Source organism: Cuculus canorus, chromosome 13 (assembly GCF_017976375.1).
Source record: "Cuculus canorus isolate bCucCan1 chromosome 13, bCucCan1.pri, whole genome shotgun sequence".
Lineage (NCBI taxonomy): Eukaryota > Metazoa > Chordata > Aves > Cuculiformes > Cuculidae > Cuculus > Cuculus canorus.
Window position 1 is genome coordinate 12,753,768 of NC_071413.1, and position 24,853 is coordinate 12,778,620.

Consider the following 24,853-nt stretch of genomic DNA (forward strand, 5'->3'; position numbering starts at 1 on the left):
TACCTCAAAAAGGCTCAAATTATCCCTCAGATCCACTTTATTACAAAATAAAACTACTTTCCTAACAAAAAAGACCCTGACTTTACATGTAATAATTTCTAAGTAAAAAATAAAAATCAATAATATGTTTTCTGAAATAAAAAGTAGATCATGTTTTTGACTAGAACTGAATTGGCCTACTGAAACCAGATTTCACTACTCCAGAATTTGAGCAAAACACACATAGTCCTCGTTCTTCAGTTATTCCTTTTGCTGTGACTGATGACCACATACCACACTCAAAACAACGCATTTGGAAAGGCATAAAGTAACAGTCTGAGTAAAATAATCCCCGACAGTAACATACAGAGCATTTAAAGAGATAGATGAGCAGATAAAGTGAGGTATGACAGACCAATGTAATTTCATCAATCACAATTGCAACATGGCACCCTTTGAAACAATATTGGTACATGGGAGCCTCCTGTAAACAAGGCAAACGGAAAGAAAGGGATCATTCATCAGTGCTTCTGACCTCCAGAGAAAAGTAAAAATATCAGAGGTTGGGAAGTAGCTGTTTAACATCCCTTTATTTACCCACTTCATTTAGTTAATGTATTAAATTAAACTGCAGATGTTCTGCTGTCAGCACAGCAAGCTAACTGCAGTCTCAGCAGGCTGTTTCCTGATAGAAACATTTTATGTACTGTAAATAAACAAACACTATTTTGTTAATTAGTAAATGAATTATTATTAAAAAATGCTCCATGAGGCTCTTTGTAACCCAAGCTACTGTAGTTCCTATTTTTTAATAGAGACCTTGCAATCGAAGAGGGAAAGTGTTCAAGTTCGTTGAAATTGTAGCTCTTGAACAACTAATTATCATTATTGTAACCATGTTTTAAGTTATTTTATATTCTCACAGTACTTCTAGAATCAAAATCACAGAAACTAGACTGAAAAGAAAACCAGACTGAAAGGAGAAAAAACACCTATTCTTGAGAAATATGTCAGGAACACCAACTTTATATAATTAACTTCATTTTTAAAAAGACTTTTATTATTAGTGATCAGAGGGAGATTTTCAGAATATCAATGAGAATAACATACAGGAAGAAAAATTAACACCAAATAAATTTAAAGATATAGATTCTCATCAGCCATGCATGTGTTTTAATAAGAAATTACTTATGGAAAAAAGACTTATGGAAAAATCCATTCATAAATGAAAGAAAAGAAAACACACAGAAAATCAAATCTGAAGCCTACCGAATATTTGATAGCTATATTTCACTGCCTCACTAGGCTCCTGTTTCAACTTGCTGGCTCAGTAAAATTTTTAATAGACAGATGGCTAATTTTATAATTTCAACCCAATTTCTTACTGGACCAACTCCAAAGATCCAGTGTTAGCGTAATGCCATGGATAAAGGTCAAGAGAATAAGACAAGAACATATGCTAATGTCAGCATTTCACGTAGTCTTCTTTAACAGAATATACAGTGCTAAGCTGAGGGATTTGCACTGGCTCAACACTAACACCATATGGGTGGCCTGTGGAAAAGTAATGATGGCCTAAGCATAGAATCTTAATCAGGTACTGATGGCCTATGAATCAAATAGCACCACACAACTAATCACTAAGTGATTAAAAAAAAATTACAGAAGATGTATTGCTGAAATTACTCTGCTAACTAGAGAAGTGATTTTGTCTAAGCTAAAGCCTGTCACATCATTACCTCTTAATCTTAACCCCAATCTTTTTCATCCTCATACAAATCTCAAATAAAAGGAATTAAAAGTTTGGTTGTTATGAACATTCATATGTGTAACAAAAATGGACTTGCAATTTTATGACTCTACGTTATTTATTGCTAAGAATTTACGAAAGGTGCACAGGAAGGGTTTTAAATGTTTCAGTAACAAATAGTATGCTATAGAAAAGCTGCTCGCAGTTTTCATAGGTGAGTCTTGCTTTACTTCTTTTCAATAATTTTGTTTAAATTGAAAGAATTCTTTGGTTTTATTAAGTAAGCAAGGCTTGACTTTGTAGTATGCACATAATAACTGTATTACACATTACTGCTGCACTGTTTAAAATTATAATTGGTATGCACGGCAGCCTCTACCACTTTACAGAGATCTGCACTAGGTAGATTTGTAGGAAACCTGTATAGTCTTCATTTTCTTTACTAGGAAAATGCTATCAGCTTAAGATAGCCTTGAATAGAACTGCAAGACCATAGATGGATGATTAAACAGAACTCATTTCATAAAGAAAAAAATAAATCTGCTAGTTGAAGAGTTGCAGTCAGTTTCTTCAATAAAGGAACTACAGAAATGTCTGAGGAATTATAGCATCATACCTAGAAGCCCAGTTTCAAAAATGAAATTTACTTTCTAAACCCATCTTTAACGCCACAATGTAGCTTACTGGCAGCAGTTTATGTCTCAGCTAAAGCAATCTAAGTAACCCACTCTCGAAAGTGTCAGTCTCTCCCTTTCCCATCTTGTCAACAAGCTACTTTCATTTTTTTCATTATCCATTAAGTTCAATAGGGGATATAGATATATAGATATCGATAATCTAGAAATAAATATGTAAATAATTTTCTATGGGGAAAGATAGAATAGCTTTAAATCGGATTGTAAGAAGACATGTTTATCTCTAAAGTAAATGAAAAGTAGGAGGAAAGAGGTATGTAGAAGTGCCTCCTTCACTCTCATATTAGCATAGATGTTAATGTGAAATAAAACCCCACAGCCTACCTGCTTAAATCTGCAGAGAGATGAGATTATTTCAAAGTTTTAAGCATATAGGCATTTGGTATATATGGGTATTTGGTATGCATACAGCTGATTTACATGCATTTCATCGGGGGTTTGGGGGGTAGGATGTGCAGAAAGAAACCGGGACCAGAATGCTTTTTCTTCAAAAACTGCTGTAACCTTTTACAAACAAGTAGTTACAGTTAACGAAATAGTTTCAATTGATTGACCTTAATGCTCTTAGTTCTGAAGTAATGAGCACAATGCTAATATGAATGACAGATATTTTTGCAAGTTAAGGTTTTGCATTAAAATTACAGACTTCTGTTCAAAGGACACTGTTTACACTAAGAAACGCTTCACCATGCAGATGGGCTACCCTCACAAAAGGAGAAAAGAGATTTTAGAAGTGTTTCAAATCCTCTTTTATAAAAACTTGATCAATTCTAAACCAAAGTAGTCTCTGCAAGGAACTTTGTTCCCTAAATTTCACTTCCTGAAAATGACTACCAACCCTTTCAGGCGTGCCCACAGGAATTTGTTCAAAACAAAATGAGTAAGTGGAACAAAGCCTAAGATTCTATCTATAGAAATCAGCCTTCAGTTATGCTAGGAAAATAACCCCAAAACTCAACTTTTGTAAATAGACCTTTCTATCGTACTCCTTTGAAGAGTTTATTTAAATATCCATAAAGTATTGTGTTTCATTTCTACCAACAGGTAATGAAAGAATATTCCCTTATAGAGAATAGTTCTCTGATTTATACTTAAAATTAATCTCAGAAAATGAGAGACTCATTCTCAAGAGTAAAACTTCTGCATAAGACCCAGGATCAATAAAAATAAAACCTGTTTGCAAGAAATAAAAGTGATTTACAATGGAAAAATCTCAAAGTAACCCAAAGATTATTCTAAACTAGTCAAGGAATGAAATCCTGACAAGTATTTTAATATTGAAACCAGAATAAATGCATTCTTTATTTTTGCTGCTAACATGAAATGTTCTCACTAAATTTAAATATTGTGAAAAAACATTCAGACTAAAAACAAAACACAGCTTAAAGAAATGTCAGACATACAAAATTACTGTGAAAGAGGAAAAAGAAGAAAGAAAACTCCCCCAGAAATTAGGCCAGTTTTTAGGCTACCAGCCAACTGTTTGCTCTACTTTGCTTTATTTATTAGTTCTTAAGGTATTTAAAACTTGAGCATTAAAACTAGAGAATGATTTGCAAATGAATGCAGTTGCAGTTGTGAAAATATAACTCACAGCTGAATGTGGGTTATTCAGACAAATGGCTGCTTTGTTAGAGGAGGGGAAGTGAAGTTCTGTGTTAATTTATTACAAACTGCAGCATTTCAACCCTGATGTCCAGGCAACAATGTTTTTTATTTCAAGTAATTTATAAGTACTTCCCATAGCACTTAACAGTGATGTCTTTGGCTGTTTCACCATGGTACCAGAGTGTATATGTATTTACTGTGGGAATTTGTTTTTAATAAAACTGTTGTAAGGCGGTTTTATTCCTTCTCTTTGTTACATTAAAACATTCACTGCATAAGTAATGTATTTTTTTCCTACTTGAAAGGCAGCAGATTATGGCCAGCACTGTATTTGGTTGTGTAAAATAATGACAGGCTAAGTGATTTCTCAACCAAAGAAAGTTATTTCACTTGCCATGATTTTTTCTGCGTCCCCTCACTTTAATACTGATCACAGTGAATGATTTCTTTAAGATCTCTGTGTTGGTACAATCATGTCAGTCCCCAGATCAGATCTGGTCAACATGAATATCAAAATTACCAGGGGAAAAAAAAGTGCAATGTCTGACTTACCAAAACTAACTATGGCATCACATTATAGACATTCCGATATTGGAGATTCTGGAAAGAAGGTATATATTGTTGTGGTTTTTTTAATTAAATGCTTTCAAAGATTTAACATAGGATCATACAAATTCACTTGAGGTTGACTTTGTTTAAAGACTGCCAGTTCAAAAGACAGAACTCAAGTGAAAAGCTAAAAGCAACATACAGGAAATACTGTGTAGATGGTTGTGAATATACAGATAAATGTATATACAGACCATGTGTATATATAAATAAACGCACACACTTAAAACTCACCCTCCTCCTTCACCTTAATATTTTTTTGTTCTCATGCTGCTACTTTTGGAGAACTTTCCTACAAAAGCTACATTAATACGTTAATAATTAATAAGTTAGAAAAGAACAATCGTGACCACCCACTTCAAAGAAGCCATGAGAAACCTGCCATGTAAACAGCTAAATTTGCTTCAGCAGTTAAACTTGCTAATAAAAAAAAAAAAATTACAGGTAATCTTCATTTACCTTCAGTTTACATTAATATTCAACCAGTTGATCTTGCTGCACTCTTTAAAGGTCTTAAAAAACTAAACATCAGTAATGCGTTCTTTCATATAGATAACATCTCACTCAAAATAGTCTGGGAATATATTTATTTTCACAGTTTTCTACCATTTGTTTCAAAGGTTATGTAAATGCTTGCCACTTTTACAGCAAAAATGCTGATCTTAATGTAATATAGTTTTCGATGTTATGCTCCAGAGACTTCTGCAGAATTACTGCGGCAGTACAAAAAAATCACAGGCCAAGTACATCCTCATTTAAATCCTCTGACTTTAGACAATACGCTTAAATTTGTATAATTTAATTTCTCCCAATCCTAGATTAAGATGCTTTAACAAAAAGTATATTTGTAAATAATACCATAGGCTTTTCTATGGGTTGTTTTAAACTTATGTTAGAAGAGTTGACAGATATGTAAATATATAAAAAATTGCAGGTAGCAATACATTTGTTTTCCTAGACAAAGTTAAAACAATCAACTTTCTGTGACTCCTACTTAAACTCTGAGGGATGTATACTTGGCAATGGGAACTGGCTTTTGGTTTTCTTTTTTATTTTTTTTTTTCAAAAACATTAAAAGAAAAAGATTGCTGAAGTGAAAGACTCAATTCTTCTGTTAGCAGAGTCATGCCCAGATTCTAGCAATCAGTCTTTCGTCAGCTACACTTTTATCTACCTCAAGCCACTTTGACATTATATATGGGAAACAGTCTTGAACACTTCTTGCATAAGAATTGTGCAGAAAAGTTCTCATCTTAAGAAAAAAATATAAAAGTTTTCTGATGGGTTCACTTCATGTATTTGTAAAACAGACTTTCCTGTTCCCAATCTGACTGATTGTCCATTCCCATGAACAGCACAGAGAAGCGGTGTGGGGAAGAAAACTCCGCAGTTCTACACGTTTCCCATTGACACAACCGAGTTACTGCCCAGTGTGCAGGGAGCTCCACAAGAGAAGCACAAATCCATGGGCAAAAGTTCAAACCAGCAGATAGCAAATGAATACACCTTTGCAAGGCTGGTTCCCTCTGTAATACCAGAAACCAGAAGGACTGTGAAACATGGTTTATAGATAATTAATTCACTACCTACAAAGAAGGAGAAAACAACAAGTAAAATATCGGCTTGTAGTTATTCCTATTTGTTCCCAATTCACTAGCTGAAAATAAAGAGAGTGGTCGTTCCTTACAATTTGTTGTTTCCTGTGAAAGTTTCTATATATTGAAATGGGTTGCAAAGGATACAAAAGATGCTAACATTATATGACTTACAGGAAGAGTTAAGTGAGTTTATCAATTTCATGCGTATCCACTGGATTTCTTCTAAACACCAAACCCTTAAGGTGCATCTCTGAAATTATTAGAGACCTAAGAAGAGGCATTTGGATGGTAATGGAACAGCTCCCTAATAGCAGGGCTCAGGAGGGAACAAGCCAGCTGTTTCATGAAAAATTAAGACCTTGAATTATGCTGCTTTTCAACAAGATACAAAACGAATACCTTCTGTCATTTACCAGGATACAGCTGACAGAAGGTATGACATCCAGCCTACTTAACAGCTTAGTTGGTCAGAGGTGTTCATCAACATTTTAGAAACTTTGGAATTTCATTACCTAAATTAAAAAACAAACCAAACACCACCATCCACCCTCCTTGTCAAGATTTCCCATATTATGAGAGTGTGTCCTACCCACTGTTTCTATCTAGGTGGTGTCTAAAACATACAGAAGACTGCAAAAACATCTTGAGCTATCTAAAATGATACTGCTCATATATGCACCTTCGTGCTTGCTTTCTCTCTCAATCTTGTTTTTTGCTTGCTTTTTATTTAGTTCTTTGTGAATAAGAATGTTCCTATGAGTGACTGTTCCTTACAGTGATTAAAGTAAAAAATACATTTTAGTAGCGCTGATACTTAATAAGTTGAAAAGTTAGCTTCCAGTGGGAAAGAGTAGTGCTTAAATAGCTGTCCCTCAGCAATTGTCCCACCTCCAGCCCTTTTGTAGAACCATTTTTCATGAGTGTTCACAAAGCGCAAGGAAACACTGCAGTATTACTTTTTAACACATTCCCATAGCTGGCATCTATTGAGCCTATGCATGCTTTGTATGCTTTTTAGGAATGGGGTAAGAACAGAGATAAAACTAGTAAGGAGAAAATAATTTAATTGTAAAGTATGCTTTTTGGCAGATAAGCTTATGAGAAGTTATATGTTATACTGCACTCACATTGCTTCAAGACAGTCTAGACCTGCACTTAAGAAATTATCCAAAAGAAATCTGAAACATGCTAAGTAAGGCACTCAAAGTGTGGGATATGCCAGCATTAAGCCGTCTCTGCATAATTCTTACATGCATGCCTTAAAATACAGTTTCTTAACGCTACCAATGTTTTTGTCCTCCTTGTTGTTCAATGCTGTTTTTATTGCCACAACCACCATAACATCATGAAGAAGGTTCTAGAACTATGAAATTGGTTACAGCCTCAGAAAGTTTTAATCTGCCATTTGGGATCTCTCCAGTGTTCAGGTAGGTGATGTCCAGATGATTTCCAGACATTCCGTTATATCATGTTGATCAGAAACTTTATTTATTTATTTTAATATAAACAATTAAATTGGCAGTTATTCTTTCTAGAGAGTACCAAAGATATGTGCTTTGAGAGGAGCATAAGGTGTCACAACTCGTAACTGCTGGGACCAGTGCGCCAGTTATTACAGAGCTGAGACAGCTCAAAGCTATTTGTCATCCATACTTAAGTGAAGAGGCAAATCTGCAAAGCTTCTTAGAAGGTCAGGTTGCCTGAAGTATTAACAGTACATTTTACAGTCAGAAACATGAGGTGTTTTGGTATGCAAGTATTCTATAAGGAACTGAACAATTAACCATATGCACTATTCCACTGATTCAGGCTGTAATTTCAGAATGCAGGAAAACAGGGTTTACTTTCCAGTGCAGAAAGACCAAAATGGAGTTAACTCGGCTTCTGTATCACAGATAGTATTGGTGAGGTAAACTCGATACCCTTAAGAACACTAACTTCCAACCCTCAAGCTTTTCCAGTGCTGAGTCTTACCTGAATTATTAGGAAGTCTTGTACTGATGTACTGAAGAAGAAAGAAATCACAGAGCAGATAACGCTCCCATCAGACAAACTGCAAAAGCACCGTCCTTCGCTATGTCACTTCGATTCATGTCCTGAAAAAGAGAAATATTTGGAAGTGGAAATGGTCCAGTCTGTGAAACTGAGACATAAGTAAAACATGAGTTTGCCAGACAGGGCTTCTCTTCCTTCCTGTTGTAGCTGTCAGGACTCAAGGTTGAGGAGTTCAGGAACAGAATAATTAGAAGCCGGATTTGTAACTCCCCTCTTACATAGATCAGACATTAGATGTATGCCATTTTTACAGAATTTGGAGATCTCAATTTTGAAAGTGCATTTAAATCATTGCGATTAAAGGAGCCCCCTCAGAGACTCCATGAACAAAACTGCAGGAATTCTATTTGAAGACAAATAGACCTCATTCATTTTCTAATAGGCATGCTCACAATAACAGGGCACTGCGTTAAAATTGTTACAGATAAATGACACTACACTTACTCCGAATGAATCACATTGAAAAGATAAACTTTTAAACCCTAAGTCTCAAAGATCCACAAGTCCAAATCCGGGCCAAAGCTTATATCAGAACCCTTACCTATAGAGCCAAAAAGTTCTAGAAGTACAAGCACAAGCATAAACACGTACACTTCATTCTATATTTGCTGCAAGGATGACAGTCAAACAGCACTAGAAAGAATGGGAAGAATAATGACGGAAGAGCAAGTAACATCTTTCAAGTCATCTGATGGCTTCTCCTTGACACAGACACTGATAGTTTTAAAAGCCCGGAAATGTAAGAATTGTGCATTTTTAGCTGTATCTCCAAGACAAATGTAACTGTATCACCAAGAACGATTGTAAATGTCTCCATTCTTCCTTATTTTACAGTCAGACTACATTCTAGTAAGCAAAAAGAATTACGAGCCTTCTGCAGCACACGTTGAGACACTAAGGTTTTGCTCTATCTTTCTATATATGTTTCTGTACTCTCATTCTGACTTTAGAAAAGAAAAAGAAATCCTGGTTTCCCCAATAACTTACTTTCTTCCTACTTATTCTGAAAATTCAGTAACAGTAGATTGACATTTCAGAGACTTGATAAATACAACTGTACGGAGAAACCAAGGAAAACGACAAAAATAAAGCTATTCTTCACCTTCCTTCCTCAGAAGCCATTTTGACATTATCTCTAAGCTACTACTTAAAAGTAGTATCTCTTAGACATTTAAATATCCCACATTAGCTTAATCAGCAACACACAAAGCTTTGTTTTGACTCCTGCATTTTCACCTGTTTGGTTTCCTAACACCTACCACTTCGGGAGCTGCAATATAAAGACATTCATTTCACATTCTCCTAAGAACAAACTACACGCACTGCAAACTTTCTACTCTGCTCTGGGTTGTGCATCAGTTGCTTTAAAACTATTTAAAAGCCAAAAAATATACATACGCAGATTTCTGTGGTCAGGACATCTGCACTTTCTCAACTTTTTCTAAAGCAGAAAAAAATGCCTATTAGTATAAAATTTGAAGAAAAATTGCCCACAGGAGGAATGGGCATTAGCCATGCTTCACTTCCCTCCTTTTTGTTGACATATGAAGCACTTTTTTTTCTTTTCCTTTCTTTCCAATTCACAGTGGGTCTAAAGAGGTGAATCAGTGCACACAGAAAAAGAGAGAAAGAGGGGGAAAAAAGAAAAAAAATCCCACAACCCTCTTTTTCCAGGGTGGGTATGAAATATGAAGGCCCAACAATTGTCTGAGCTCAGTGCATTGGAATAACATTGGTTAAATTATGGATAGTTTTGAATAGTGTCACTTTTTTTTTCTCTGCAGATGGTTGTTCACACAAGGAGTCTGGCCTGCATAATTGTATCACTAATAAGCAGTAAGGCAATTAGTTGTGTAAGTGTGCTATAATCATTCTAACAGAAGAGATGACGAAGAGACAAAAAAAAGGAGGGGGGACAAAAAATGTCTTTTCTCAATTCATCAACTGACAGCCATAATTAGATATATATAATTGAAAATTCCACAGTAGGGGGGCCAGCTTATACAAATGAATTTTCTTTGCTTCTCTTATGCATTTTTCCCTTTTGCCTGAACATTCCCCCCAAGAAAAAGGCAGAAAATTTGTCATTCCAGGGGAGCGTATACTGTATGAACCACAGGCTGCTCATTCAGAGCAATGATGTCAGAATAACATCTTTTCCCCCCCACTAAGAAATAAACGGCTTTGAACTGAGCCTTTATTAGCTGTTTTCAGCCAGTAGCAAATTAAAAAAAAAAAAAAAAAACAACAAAACTATAACACGACAAAAAAAAACCCTAAAACCCAACACAGGTTTGGATGATCTATATCAGTAGAACATGAAATGTAAAACTCAGAGAGGAGAGGTCACTTTTTTTTCCATTGACATGAAGACGGCTTGTTTTTGGTGCCGAGGGAAGAGTTCTGAGTTATAATAGAGCATTACATCATCAAGTATTATGGGAAGAAGGGGATTTCTTTTGAGCGAAGCCTGATTATCAAAGGCTATAATTAAATTTGGGCTAAAAATGCCCAAGTGCTTATGAGTTTGTGGAAACTATGCACAGAACAGCTTTCCACTGAATTAATCAGCTTGCAAGTTTTCATTATTCTGGAGCTTCTCTTTTTAAACTGGAAGCTCACAATCACAGCTTTTTTTCCCCCTTTTTCTTTATTTTTTTTGCATCAGCAAACTCTCCTAAAATTTAATTGGACAAACCTTAACTGATTTTTTCCCCCCCTTAAAGAGGGAGAATGTTAAGGCTGGAGCTTGTTAATTAAGTTCTTTAAATGTCCCCAGCTGTGCAATAAATTTTCAAAGCTACACAACTGCATTTTTTTTAAACATTTCCTCCCTTGTTTTTTAGTTAAAATATTTTAAAAAAAAAAGACCAAACAAAAATAACAGAAGACTTAAGAAAATTCCTATACATTTGGAAGATCCTGGCTGATGAAAACTGAAAGATTAGAAAATTGCTTATTAGATTGCAACTGCACTTTACAAGACTGCTTTCAAGGACTGCAATTAATTGATTTCTTCTAAAATAATTTAGCACCTTTAAAGAAATTATCTAAGACGACTCTGTGCTAGATATGAATAAGATAAAATATCCTGTGCAGCTGTTCCATAACAAAAAATCCTTCAGTGAAACATCAGTAAAAAGTTTACTGAAACACTACACAGAAACTTCCACCATTTCAAGGATCATATGCTTGGCAGGATAAGGCAACACAGTTCTATTATCTCAAAAAAGTATCAGTGGCCAGGATTCAAATCCGAAGGCCTCACAACGAGACTATGAAGATGACATAAAACCATGTGTCTTAACACCAGATTATCTGAATTTCCATAATTTATGGGCTACCTACGTCTGTCTAACCTTACTTAGATGTGCCAAAATATTCAACACCAAATTCTCCTCCATTAAGAACCAAAAAACTGATTAAATATATATCTGGCAGGGAAAATTTACTGAACATACTCACCGTTATAGTTTTAACAGTTGTCAATAACAAACTTTTTGACAGTTTTGGACAGCTCAGAAAGTTTGTAGCTGAAGAACAGAAACAGTATAACATGACCCAAGACACTAAAAATTGGTATCTTCCTATCTATCAAGTAACAAATTGCCAACGGTCTGATGGGAGATCATGTTCTCTGTGATGAAGAGAGCTGACACTGAAGTACCTGAGTACTGATTCTTATTTTAGTATCCAAATTCACTCTATGTTGTACAAATAGTCACTGTTCTAGAAATCTGACACATCCTAACTTTGGCCTTTAAAAGGGTGAAGTATGCAAATGACCACAGAAAGTTTAAATACCAGTGCCAAGATGTGACACAAAACTTTGCCAGCTCTATTAAAGCTAAATATGTCACTAAACCCACTTTTGCAACCATACTTCACATGTTAGGCTCCTGACTGCAAAGTTTAACAGAATCTGATAATTCCAGACTATCTAAGTAAAGTTTGAGACTCGGCGAGGCCAATCAACCTCACTGAATGGACGATGTTCTTGCTCTTTTTTTATTCACACAATGTAAGAAAAACTCTTCCTATGGTCGTCTGTCTCGGAGAGCACACATGCAGGTGAGCTTCGAAATCACACGTCCTCCCAGCACTAAGATCTTTGTAGAACAAGATGTGTAGGGTGAGCTTTTGCCTTTCCCTTCTAGGTTTGTAGTGTCAGGCCCAATCTAAACAAGTCAAGTTAATAGTTTTTGTACGCTTCAGCCCAAAAGTTCACACTACCACTGCAGATCCACAAATTGCACCAAGCACTTGGAAGGAAACCAGCGAGCACTTCATACCCTAAGCAATATTCTATAGCTTTGCTGATGATTACTATCAGAAGCGTCTTCAAATGACTTACACTGTTAGGAATTTTATGACTGATACCAACACAAACTCAGAGATCCTACTGACTTCATGAATAAACCTACCATTACAGAACTACATTTCTTAACCTACAGTATCTGCCACATGCCAGAAGATCAAATGAATCCTCAATTAAAATCTTTACTTATTTGTTCACTATTTCAAGCTGTTCCTTCAGCCCTCATAACAGCTTATAAGATATCCTTCATCAACAGCAAAACCAGAAACAGACATGCACTAAGGAATAAGACTTATTTTGGAAATGTATTTTTGAAATCTGAAAAATAACTACTGCATTTTTCCTTTTGTTACAGCAGCGCTCTCAGGTGTTCTTGCTGTTGCACACAGTATAACTGATCAGATATTCTGAAAATACATAGTTAAGGAGTTAAAAGAAAGCACATTGTACTCTATTATTTTTCTTAAAGAATTAAAGGTTTTATTTTATCTTAAAAGATTCTTGGCTGCATTTCCATGGTACACAATGACACATTTGGCTCTTTGTGTTTCTAACTAAGTAATGACATAGTTCCTCTAAACCATGAAAAATGTTGCGTTTGACCAAACAAGAAAGGATGAACTTCTGAGAAATTCTATTCACTGGATCTTGAATTAGACCCAGAACACTGGGACGAATCCTTTCTCTCTTGCAGCCCCCTGCCAAACCTGGCTATAGCTGCAGTGGCACTGCATTGTTTCCTCCTTATTCACTGGGTACAGTAGTATCAACACAAACTGTACTCAACTGCTGAAAGCTTGATTCTCAAACATATGGATATGTTGAAAATTAAATTGCAGGGTTTATTTGAATTTATAGACAGCTCATTGAATGTATTTTTGAGATACAGTCTCCGTCAAGGAGATGGATGTCACCTGCCATAAGGAACATGATTGTATAATGTTAAAATGCCACATTCTCTTTGTAGGTAATTCTATTCAGTCACTTCCTGCAAAGATTTGGGTAATGAACATTTGAGTGTCTGTGGCACGGGCTTTTTTTTTTCTCCTTTTCCTACTCCTGCCAGCCCCCTAGTCCCTATCTCAGAATCTTGCTTTCAATTTATATTTCTTTATTAAATATAAATCTGTCCTCTCTTAAGATTACTACATTTCTAAATAAGGAAAATGTTGCAGGACAGAGTAAAGAAGATCCATGTGAAATTACTGAATAAGTGAGGAAAATAATTCTCTAGAGTCAGTCAACACTGAACAGTTTAACACCTTTTCAGTTAAAGACTTGCATTAGATCCAAGGATTTCTTTTTTCTTTTAAATCATCTAGTAAATTGTAATTGCCATCCCATTGCATAACTTAAATCCAAATAACCTTTCTCATGTCTAACTTGCTTTCTGAAGAACGGCATCTAGTCTGAAACACTAGATTATACTGTGAACAAACACGAGTAAATAGCTTACAGAAAATAATTTAGTACACGTAACCCTCACCCTCCACCTGTAAATTTTGTTGTCTGTACAGATTGTCTGATTATTTAAATTTTTTTAAACACTTTGAAAAATTCATTTCATTTACAAATAGTAAGCAATCTTCAAGTAGCTGTTACTTACCATTAGGAATTTTATTTACTCAGATTAACTACTCAAAGGCTAAACTAAATTTTACTTGTCTTTGCCGTAAACGAAAAATGTATCAAGCCGAAAATACAACCAATACATTCTTACTCATTTCACAGTCAAAAATGAATAAATATACCAAACATCTAAGCTCAACCAAACCAAATACGAATAAACACCAAAACAATACAAGACATCTGATGTTGCTCTCTTCTCCAAAAGACGCTCAGATTAGATGAGAAAATGCTGGTGAGAATAATTAAAAAGTACTGACAAACTAAAGTCTAAGATTACCCTACTTCACATAAAGATCAAAATAGAAAGAGGAAACTATTTGCAATGCATTCACAAGAGACTTTTCTTTGCTGGATTCTTGTTCTTGCAGCAAGGTCTAAGAAGAGAAAACAAGGCCTCATGAGAAGATCAAACAGCCCAAATCTTTGCTAAAAGATTGGGGTTAAGACATCTTTAAGAAGCTAGAGATTTGATTTTGTGTGTATCTCTGATGGCAAAAGCATTATAAAGATGCCTGGAAGTTGACATCCCCCACCCTCACTATAATATCTCTCAATAGACCGATGATCTTTTGTTTGATAAATTATGAAGGGTCATTCTATTTCCAAATCACATTTCTAAATTTCTGAGAGTAAATATGGCACAGTATCACTGAAACTTACTTCATTCTTAAAAAGATAATGTCTTTGCACCAGTCTATGACTTAAAAATCTAAACTAAATAAATCAAACATTTACAGGTGACAATTACACAACTTAGTGCAGCACTAAGTACACACCACATTTACATTATTTCTTTTGGTCAGTAACTTTAGAGAAAGGAGGATCAGAAACTTTGGTTTTCAGTGATTGCAAACTGACTGCTCTGAATGGTATCTTTGGTTTTAGCTTTATCTAAATAAACTGCTTTTCTATCTGCTCACTGTTGATTCACAAAAGAGACAACTTTGTTATGGAGAGAAGATATGAATCTTGTTCATTACAACGACAGAGGAAGAAACAAGGATGTAGACATATTTTTGAGACACACTTAAAAAGCAACTTCTGTTTTAAAACTACAGTAATACATATTTTTGAAATGTCAAGTATTCCCTTTTTAATCCTAGATACTAGTCAACATCAAGCTGCCTTATAACGTTAAACCGACTCTTTATATATTAATTTCATGACTGCATACTATTTATCTCCCAACCGATGGGCCTGGCAGTTCTGGGTTAAGTGTTGGACTCGATGATAAAAGTCTTGTCCAACATAAATGAGTCTGTGACTTTGCAATTAAGCTGAGGTAGCACAGTACAGAATAACTGCTCCCTCCTCGTTACTGAAAGCTTGATTTAGTAACACTGCATACTTTTTACATAGGTGTTCAGGCTGAAACTCTTTAAAGAACTTAAATATTTCTCCTCTTCTCATGACTTACAGCCTCTGAAAAGACAGTCTTTAACAATGGTCCCAGTTTTTAGATGGCAACAGAGCTGCAGACTAACGGTGAAATGTTGAAGTGATCAAGTCTCTTACGGAGCTGGTATGATAAATACAAAACCGAAACTTTTCCTTACCTCTACCCTCAACCTCCCATTCCTCAAACTTCTTCCAGAAACAAAAACTCAAACAGTAACAGGGGGACAGTAGTCAACTATCAGAAACAAAATGAGAATCAAATAAAATATGGAGCACAAACTTCTATCATAGGCATTTTAATAAGTGCAAATCATAAAAAAACCCCAAGGAATCACTTGACACAAAAAGCCTTCCAAGATCATCGTAAGGTCATTCTGGTCCCCAGACATGATATTCCACCATGTCTGTGCTGACATCCACAAAAAGCAAGAAACTGTAGTGGACCAGGAGGTCAGGCAATGCCATCTTTAGAATGGAAGAAAATGGGCTGGGGAAATGTGATACAGATAGGCATATCAGGAAATCTTCTTCCACCCCACTGGTTAATTTTTTACTAGCAAATCTCTTGAAATGCACTGTGCCGTTTCAAAGGCCTTGATGTTTTTAAAACAAAGAATTTATGGGCACTAGAAGTGTAACCTACCTTCCTTTGTTCACTGAAATACATCATCATTTTGTGCCTTGTGGTAGCAAAAGTAATTTAGAGGATCCTGACAGAAATAATATATATATCATTAAATCAGTCCATTAATATACTCATGGTATTATAAACATAGTGGTTTGTGGATGACAGAAACTAAAACCAACTCATTTGTTTGTGTCAGTATTAAAATGTAATACATTTTCTTTTCGAATTCAAGCCAAGTGAAGTGAGCTTTCTGAGCAGAAAGTTATCTCTAAACAAGGCACAAGGAACACAGATTAAAATGTAACCTTTGAATGTCATTTCCAATTTGCTTCAGCTCTTAGGTGTATTGAGAACAATGGTCTCAGCTCAGATCCAAGATCAAGTTGCTCACAAATAAACAGTGCTCTTTATTATAAAATAATGTTCTTATTTGCAAGGGAGTTAAAACTGTAAAACCAAAGCTTCTGGAGTCCTAGTCTGACATAACCAGACCCCAGAATTGTTAACATCTATTCATTAAAAAGAAATCTAAGCTAATTTATCAGTGTGATCGGACAGATCTGAGCTATGCAGAATCCATATAAACAATTCTGGATCTTGTCTACCTGGACAGCTTAATACTGTAAAAAGCAGACATTAGTACCCTCCTATCCATACATCAAACATTATTGTCTATGTACAGAAGAATAACAAGCATACAGCCACATGAAAGAAGTAACTGTAGCTACTAGACTGAAGATGTCCAATTTTGCCAAGTGGGTGGAAAGGAAGCTGATCATGTGACATCTCAAAATTTAGGCACCCCTGCAAGACTTTACTCTAAGACAGACCAGCACTACACAAATGGTTGGTGGTCACATACCAACGCGGTATGTGAAGCTACCACTGGTCTCCTGGGATGCAATATTCAAGGGCTATTTTTACTAGATTTGTTTTTAGGTTGTTTTAACCTATAATATCTGTAATGCATAACAACTGGAGGAGCAAATACCTGTCAAGAAAGGAATCAAACATACTATATAATTCTAAAATGAATATAATCATATCTGCAACAGACTTCCCTCATACCTTTGTAGAAATCACTGCTAAAGTCTGTGTACTTTCTAAAGCTTTCAAAGCATAACAAAATATTACTAGGTCACAAATGTGGTAAGCCCAGCAGTATATTACCTCTAAGAATTCTACAGAAACCAATAATATGCCATGTCCAGAAATATAATTTAATTTCAGAATGGCTATACATATATTGCCCTCAGTGTGGGAGCAGACTTCCTCACTCTTCCATTTCCTTTATTTTATGTCTCAAGGAATGTAATAGTCATAAATATGCTATGAGAAATTCCTAGTGTCTAAAAAATTGACTAGATATCTTCTTTCTATAGAATACTTATTTGTGAGCCGTTATCAGCTAGTGGCAGAAAAGGATGCAGATGAAGAATAAAAAGCATTAGTGTTCTTTACAAATGTGTGATGGTAATTTCAGTGCCTGAGACCTCTTATTTATTTAACAAACATCAATAAGTAAGCTTACATGTTTGATTGCCACAGTTCTATCTATAACAAGGAAAAGATGTAGCCAAAATAACTACTATGTTATAAAAAACTAGAATGCTTCTGGGTTTGATTCAGTATAATTTAGAAAAAAAATTTGATCCATATTCTACTACAGTAAAAAGAAAAAGCAGTCCTTTGAAAGATTCTAATGATTATACTGAATGTCTGAATAATCAGTTCTGAGAACGAACAACCTCTTTATTATACTCTATTCTATGCCCCTCACAAAGCTATATGACCCAGAATGATGCTAAAAATATTTTCAGCTGAACTCTAAAAGAATTCAGGAATTTCAGGGTTAGATGTTGTAAATCATTCAGCTTTCAAGATATTGATGTCTTCAAATATTTCTAGTAGACAATCGGAAAAAAGAACACAGAATGGTTTTCCAGATCGGTGTCCAGTCTTGCCCAAGGTTTGAAAATATCTCCTACTAGGCATATTTCTTCTGAAAAGCAAATAAGTTCATCGACAGTTGAGAATCATTTGAAAAACTTAAGCATTTTATACTTGAACCATCGGAGTGAATGAATGAACATAAAAGGAAGCAAGACAGTTGACCTGACCCACTGCCACGTCTCGCTATTTCAATTTATTGAGGTTCACTTACCTATAAACCAAATGTTATTTATCAGTAACCTGCACAGCTAAGACACTGCTGCAGCTTTCCACAGACCACTAGGACATACAAAGCAGCTCTAAGCCTGTATTTTGAACTTCAGTCCACGTTATGGTGCTTTATTTCATTAGCATAGCTTCAGTTATGGGCTTGTTTTTACTGGGCGTGCTATAATCTTTTGGTGTTAAAAAGTAGGCATTATGACTTTAATCTAATTTTTAATATAAGATCAAAGTCTAAGCATCAGAAATAGTACGTCAGAGCTGGAATGCCTATGCCAGCAAACCTCTGAGAGCAGGTATAAAATAATATCCTTATTAAGTTCAATACAAGTAGTATCATTAGAAAGGAACAGAGGCACAAGCGTTGACTAATGCAGGTCTTATGCCTTTACAAAGGTTACTGGCAAAGCATAGTGATAAAATAGTCAAACTGTTCAGTGTGACAGGATTTGTGCTAAGATTTCTGCAGAGATCTGAGAGAACAGCCAAGAGGTAAAACAAAGACAACTGCTGTGCTTTTCTGGCTTCTGCGCATGTTCCAGCGGAGGAATTTGCATGGCTGATGAGATTAGTTTAGACAGTAGGGAATCCTCCATGAAAACTCAGTAATAAATGTTCAACACGCACTTCTCTCGCAAATGACCGTTCAACACACACTTTACTCTTCAAATATTTTATACCCTCTGCAAAGGATGCTAATGAAGTTTTTGGTAGTGTTCTCATTTATGCTAGTAAAGTAAAAAAATCCAAAATATCTGGTGAGATACCATGTGTAATTTCCTAGCGATAAAGGGACTTGAAAATAAGTGCTAATAGTTTTATGGGAAAACGGCTCCCGAACGAAGCAAGCCACATTCTGGCATAAAGAGGCACAGAGTAGCTGAAAACTTTGCCCAACTTTTTTTTTTGTTTCCCTGAAATGATGTCACTAGCAGATCTGACTGTAGTACAACCAGCACGGCTTGTGACTAGTGCCAAAGTATCACAGGTGCTGCTTTGAACCCCTCCACAGAAAAAATGTTTAATACTTCCAATTTTTATTGTATGTGCATGAATGCGTGTACTAAACAGCAGGGACACTTCCTGGATTGCAAAAGCCCTGTCATGTTCTCTTTCTGCCTGATTCAAAGCAGATATTTTTAGCTCAGATAACTGTACCTTCAAACAGAGAAGAGATGTGAACACACCTTCTGTATCCTAGGGCAATTCCTAAATCATTCCACTCTAAAAAGAATCCAGCATTTTCTCTGTTCATCCCTTGCCTCATTAATACTTTATTGAAACATTCCAACAGAATGGCATGCTTCTGCTAATCTGAAATTCTATCAAAATCAATTTTGTTAGGTGTAATCATGTCTTAAAATTCAAAGTTATCTTCCCCTACATGCAGAGAGAAAGAGATGTTGAAGTGTTATCACAGTAATCTAAAAAGAGGATGAAGTAAACTTTTAGAAGTTTACCTTTCTAATTAATGATCCATCAGTAACTCCTCTATTCAGTGTCCAGCTCCTTAGATTTGTGATTCAAAACCTGATTTTCTTTTGTAAGTAAATAAAAAAACTAGCAATATGAAGCTGAATTAAAAATGTCTTTGGAACAACACTGAACATTGCAACTAATCTGCTGTTGTTTAATCACTGTTTAGTAGTACTAAATGATTTTACTGTAGTATGCTAAGCTGCAATGTCTCCTTACCTGTGAGGTAGTGAAACCCATCTGAAATTCTCTTCTCATTCTATTTGGATTATTGTTTGTTTAGTTTTACATTTAGAAAGTTAAAATCAACTGTCAAAACCTCATTTGGATTAGGTGGTTTCTCAGACTTTCACGTAGGAGTTCCTGAAAGACCTACTTGAATAGCAGCCCTTTCTTCATAATATATAACAAAAAGACCAAATACACGTAGAGTAGTACTAATTAATATCTTGCAATAGATATACTCACTAAATATAGATTTATATCAGCTGCTGAGCATTAACAAGATTACTATTCACAATTATCTTCTTTCAAAGATCTGATTTTCAAAAGAAAAAAACACGTTTACTTCATGTTTCCAAAACATTAGCTCTTCCAGTAACAGACCCAGAACTCCGGGCTAGTAAGGAGAAGTGTGTTTAAGCCTATTTCTAGTCCTCTACTTCTAGACTCCCTTCCTCTGCTTCAAGAGATCAGTTATTGGAAGGAACAATTCAGTAAAAATTTAGATGATGCAAAATGGAAAAGGCAGAGTCCATATGTTGATCTGAGCTGGCGGCTGAAAACGAGTCAGCTTTGCTCCCAAGAAACTTATCTCAGTTTAGATATCCTCTGAGTGGTTAATAACAACAGAGTTGTAAAAGGCATTATTACACAATATTAGTATCTAGAGTTATTGCACTTGTATGACATGTTACTGCAGACAATTAAGCTGGCCAAAATCAGAGTGGTTTATCTGGATATAGGATTTGCATTTCTATTAGCCTATAGCCAAAGCATCAGCATTACTTAGGAATAGATATTTAGCAAGCAATTTCTCTTTTTAAACTATGATATGATTTAAAACTATATTCTTTAATATGCTTATATATATGCATGTATAAACATACGCATACACACATGTAATTCGTAATATTTTTAGTCACACCAAGAAAAAGTGGTTTCCTAGAATGCTTTCTGAAGTTGTTTAGCCATTTTATCAAAAGATCATGACTGAAACTCTATTCTCACTGCGATGTAACACACTCCAGGAAAGTCTTGATAGGAGGTATCTTGATCTTTTTATTGTGTCTTATTTACAAAGCAAAAAAAATCTTATTTGCCACTTCCTCCTCTCCAAAAAGGGGATTTTTCCCCCCACCTTCTGGTCAATCTCGTGCCATTTTCTTTTAGCAGAGATATCAAATTGTTAAACATTTTAACCACAGAATGCCCTGGTAATTCAATCCTTTGGATTTGCTTGGATGTCCCAAAGTGTTTTGAGTTCAAACAGCAGAAGGAAAACTGCAGTGCTGGTCAGTCCCCTCTTAAATCTTCTTATGGATTTCATTTGCTGTGTGGCCTGAGAGAGGTCAAAAGGTTTTCGCACAGAAGTAGAATTTGAGAAATAATCACCTTATAGACCCACTAAATCAATCATAATTAATGCACTTGCCTAGTTCTGTCAGAAAATTGCTGCTAGAGGGCAAAATAAAGAGGCCCCTTCTAATACAATTTGAAAAGAGATCAGATCTGTCATTTCATCTAATAATTGAGCCAAATGAGAAAAAAGAAAGGTCAGAGTTCATCTGGTGACCTTATGTAAACCCAATAATACATAATTCATTTTCATTTTATGGAATTTATAAGATGCTGTAAACTGTCAGGATACAGACTCATCTGCTTCAGCTTCCACCAAATTTTTTCTGCTCATCACACAACACACACTGAGCTGCCAAAACTTTTAGTTGGTATATTCTGGTAGAATAATCTAAAAGCCTTCAATGAGGACTGGTATTTAATTCATTCTTCCAAGCGTGTGAAGTTAATAACTGAATAAATCACTCGCAGCTCTATCTGAATGATATAAAACCTATAATTTATTTACTGAGTATTACAAATACAGTTAAAACATGTTTTCATGCAAAATGGTTTCTTTTTTTTATTATTGTTATAAAAGATTTATCTATTTTTTTTCTTTTTCCTTTTTTTTTGTGAACATAGGATATAAATACATCTGCCCTCAGAGTGGAATACTTCATTCCATCCCAAGCCTTAGTTCACCACATTCAATGGAACACATTGCAGTTATTACCTACAAACCCAAATTAGCCCGAAGACAGAATAAGGAAACGTTTCTCAGGCAGGCAGGTCACTTTCTTTTAATTAATGTTGAACATTAATAGACAATATCAAAAGTGTTACCTTTCCAGCCTGCCTCATACTTTTGAGTTTCTATGCTGAACTACATTCTTTACTCGATCACACTGCCACAACCAAATCAGAGGGTGAACTGATAGTTTACGAGTTATTCCTCACTGCTTTGTCTCCTTTAATGTCAATAAAACCAACACGTAGGAGAGCATCCGGGCATTCATGAGAGAATTTCCTAAGGCAAGCCTAGGCTTCTGGAGAGAGGAAATATTTTTATTGAACCAGCCAACACATAAGTGGGGGGTGAAATCAGCAGGGATACTTTTGGCTGATTCTTGAGTTTGAAACAGAAACAGCAAACTTTGAAAGAATATAAAAGCTGGGAATCAGTCTACGTATATATGTTAATCATAATAAAAGACATTACGATCCAGCACAAAACTTGGCTTAGTGATGTCCTTTGAACACCACAGCTACAACAACAGTAACATTATGAAAATTTATAAAATACTTCTGATACTTGGTTTATTTAGCGATGAGAGGGGTTTTACACTGCTTTTTATGCTATTTGTGAAATATTCAGGACTGCAGATAGGAAAAAATACCAAACAACTGGACCAAGATGTAGACTATACTGTAGACTATACCATGCACTACACATCCTGACCGAATAGCAGCTTTATGGAAGATACAGCCCTGTCGGCTTGATGGTTCAATGGCTCAACAGACTTACGCTTCCAACTCCTGTCCCACATTGAACTGCTTTGTACAGCTGCGACTAAAAAGCTAGCATGAAGGGTAACAGATGATTCCCCTTGACATAATGCATTTCTATGCTAATTATTTCCTAGGTCTAGTAGGAGGCTGGGTTAGAAAACACCAGGCAGAACTCATGCCATGTTCAGGAAAAACCATACAACGCTCTGACAGGTCCCCAGCTTATTCAGCCAGTGTAATTTAGAGCTGTCTTAAATTATGACAAACTCTGTGAGCGTATCTGGCCAGTCAGTGTAATGGAAGCACAAATTTGTCGTAAGTCATTTTTCTTCTCAGCTGTACCAGGCTGAAGACTGAGCCTTTTTCCCACTACAATACAACTCCTAAGAGATCATTTTACTTTAACAATTAAGAAAAATAAAATTCCATACTAAAACTAACTATACCATATGGTGTCATGTTTCCAGTTAAATGGATAATATATGAAACAGCTACTGAACAGAAACATTGGTTGCAGCACTGCATTACCCTACTGTAGTATCATGAATATGTGATTATTGAACAGATTTACAAAGGATCATTTTCTGTAATATATTTAGAGTTGAAAATGAAGGCACAGAAATGACAGGTTGTTTTATATCATACACTAAAACTGAAACCAATTTTGGGCTCTTCCTTATCTTGTGTCTTACCAGTAATTATCCCCTTCTAACTTCAACTTCATACAGCAAGTCCTAGAATATATATTACTTGTTATTTCATGGTAAAAGTCAATTTTCACACATAAAAATGACAAGATATAAGTATGTCACTCTCAAGTTACCCTTTATCCATTTACCCTTTTTTAGTTTGAAATGACAACATCCTTGTATTTGTCATATTGTTTCAGTCTGACCTTTGATCCTAAGGGTCATTGCACTCCCTGAGGTCATCTGCCCATCTGATTAACACATTCCATAATTTTGGAGGTGGCCAGTTTAGTGGTCTATCCCATTAATCATGGCAAAGACACTAGAACCAACATGAAAAAAACACTAAGGTTATCAAATCCCCACAGGAGATTAGGAAGTTAGATAAGCACATGAAGTTTAACAAACAAAAAGTACATGGACAAACCAAAAGGCATTAAAGGCCTGAAACCTGACACAAGCAAAGCAGCATGAGAAAAACAAACATCAGAAATTTTTCCTCCCTCCTATTTTTCTCTTACTAGATTTCATAAAGCTCAGCTATGTCTTCTTGAAGGCAATATATCTTCTAGATCAGAAAATAATGTGAAATTATTATAAATTTTAACACTATCCAAACCTACAGTATGATATAAAACTAAGTTATAAAGAACACGGATGAGAGAGGCACCAGCATGGGACATCGTCTGCAGAAAAACATCAAAAGACCATCAATATAGTGCAGTTATCAAGGAAATGATTATGATTGTTGGAACTCTGTCAGCTTGTGAGTTAGTTGATAAAGGGGAAAAAAACCCAAAACTTATTTCACATGAAGGCCCTTTTTATACCATCTATTATACAGTAAATAAAAAAAATAACATAGGCAAAAATAAATTAAAACCAACCTCATATTATAGGGCATTATGCTGAGAATAAATAAAATTTTGGATCTTACCACTTTGCTACTTACGAAATCCGCTTCAACATTTTCAACATCTTCCCCTATCTTTCCTTCTTATGCTTCTAGACAGCAAGAACAAGGACCTGCTTACTCTACACTCAGTTGCTAATAGAATGAGATTTCAGTTGATATCTTGAACAAATATAGTAGCCAGGTTTGAAAAGAGACAGTGGCATGTTTGACATCTTTGGTCTTTCTTTGATTTTATTAATCCAATATAAAAAAATAATTCTC

The 24,853-nt window shown here is 35.4% G+C and overlaps 1 long non-coding RNA gene across 12 annotated transcripts in view; it reads right to left on the reverse strand.

Annotated features, from left to right (window-relative positions):
- Positions 1 to 24,853, reverse strand: part of LOC128853483 (uncharacterized) — a 273,663-nt gene that overhangs the window by 140,109 nt on the left and 108,701 nt on the right. For 10 of the 12 annotated variants that reach the window (XR_008452034.1, XR_008452028.1, XR_008452032.1 and 7 more), the window contains one exon: positions 8,214 to 8,335. The exons of the other annotated variants lie outside the window; for them this stretch is intronic. This is a non-coding gene — a long non-coding RNA (uncharacterized LOC128853483). The remainder of the gene's footprint in view (positions 1 to 8,213; positions 8,336 to 24,853) is intronic. 12 annotated transcript variants of the gene reach the window in all.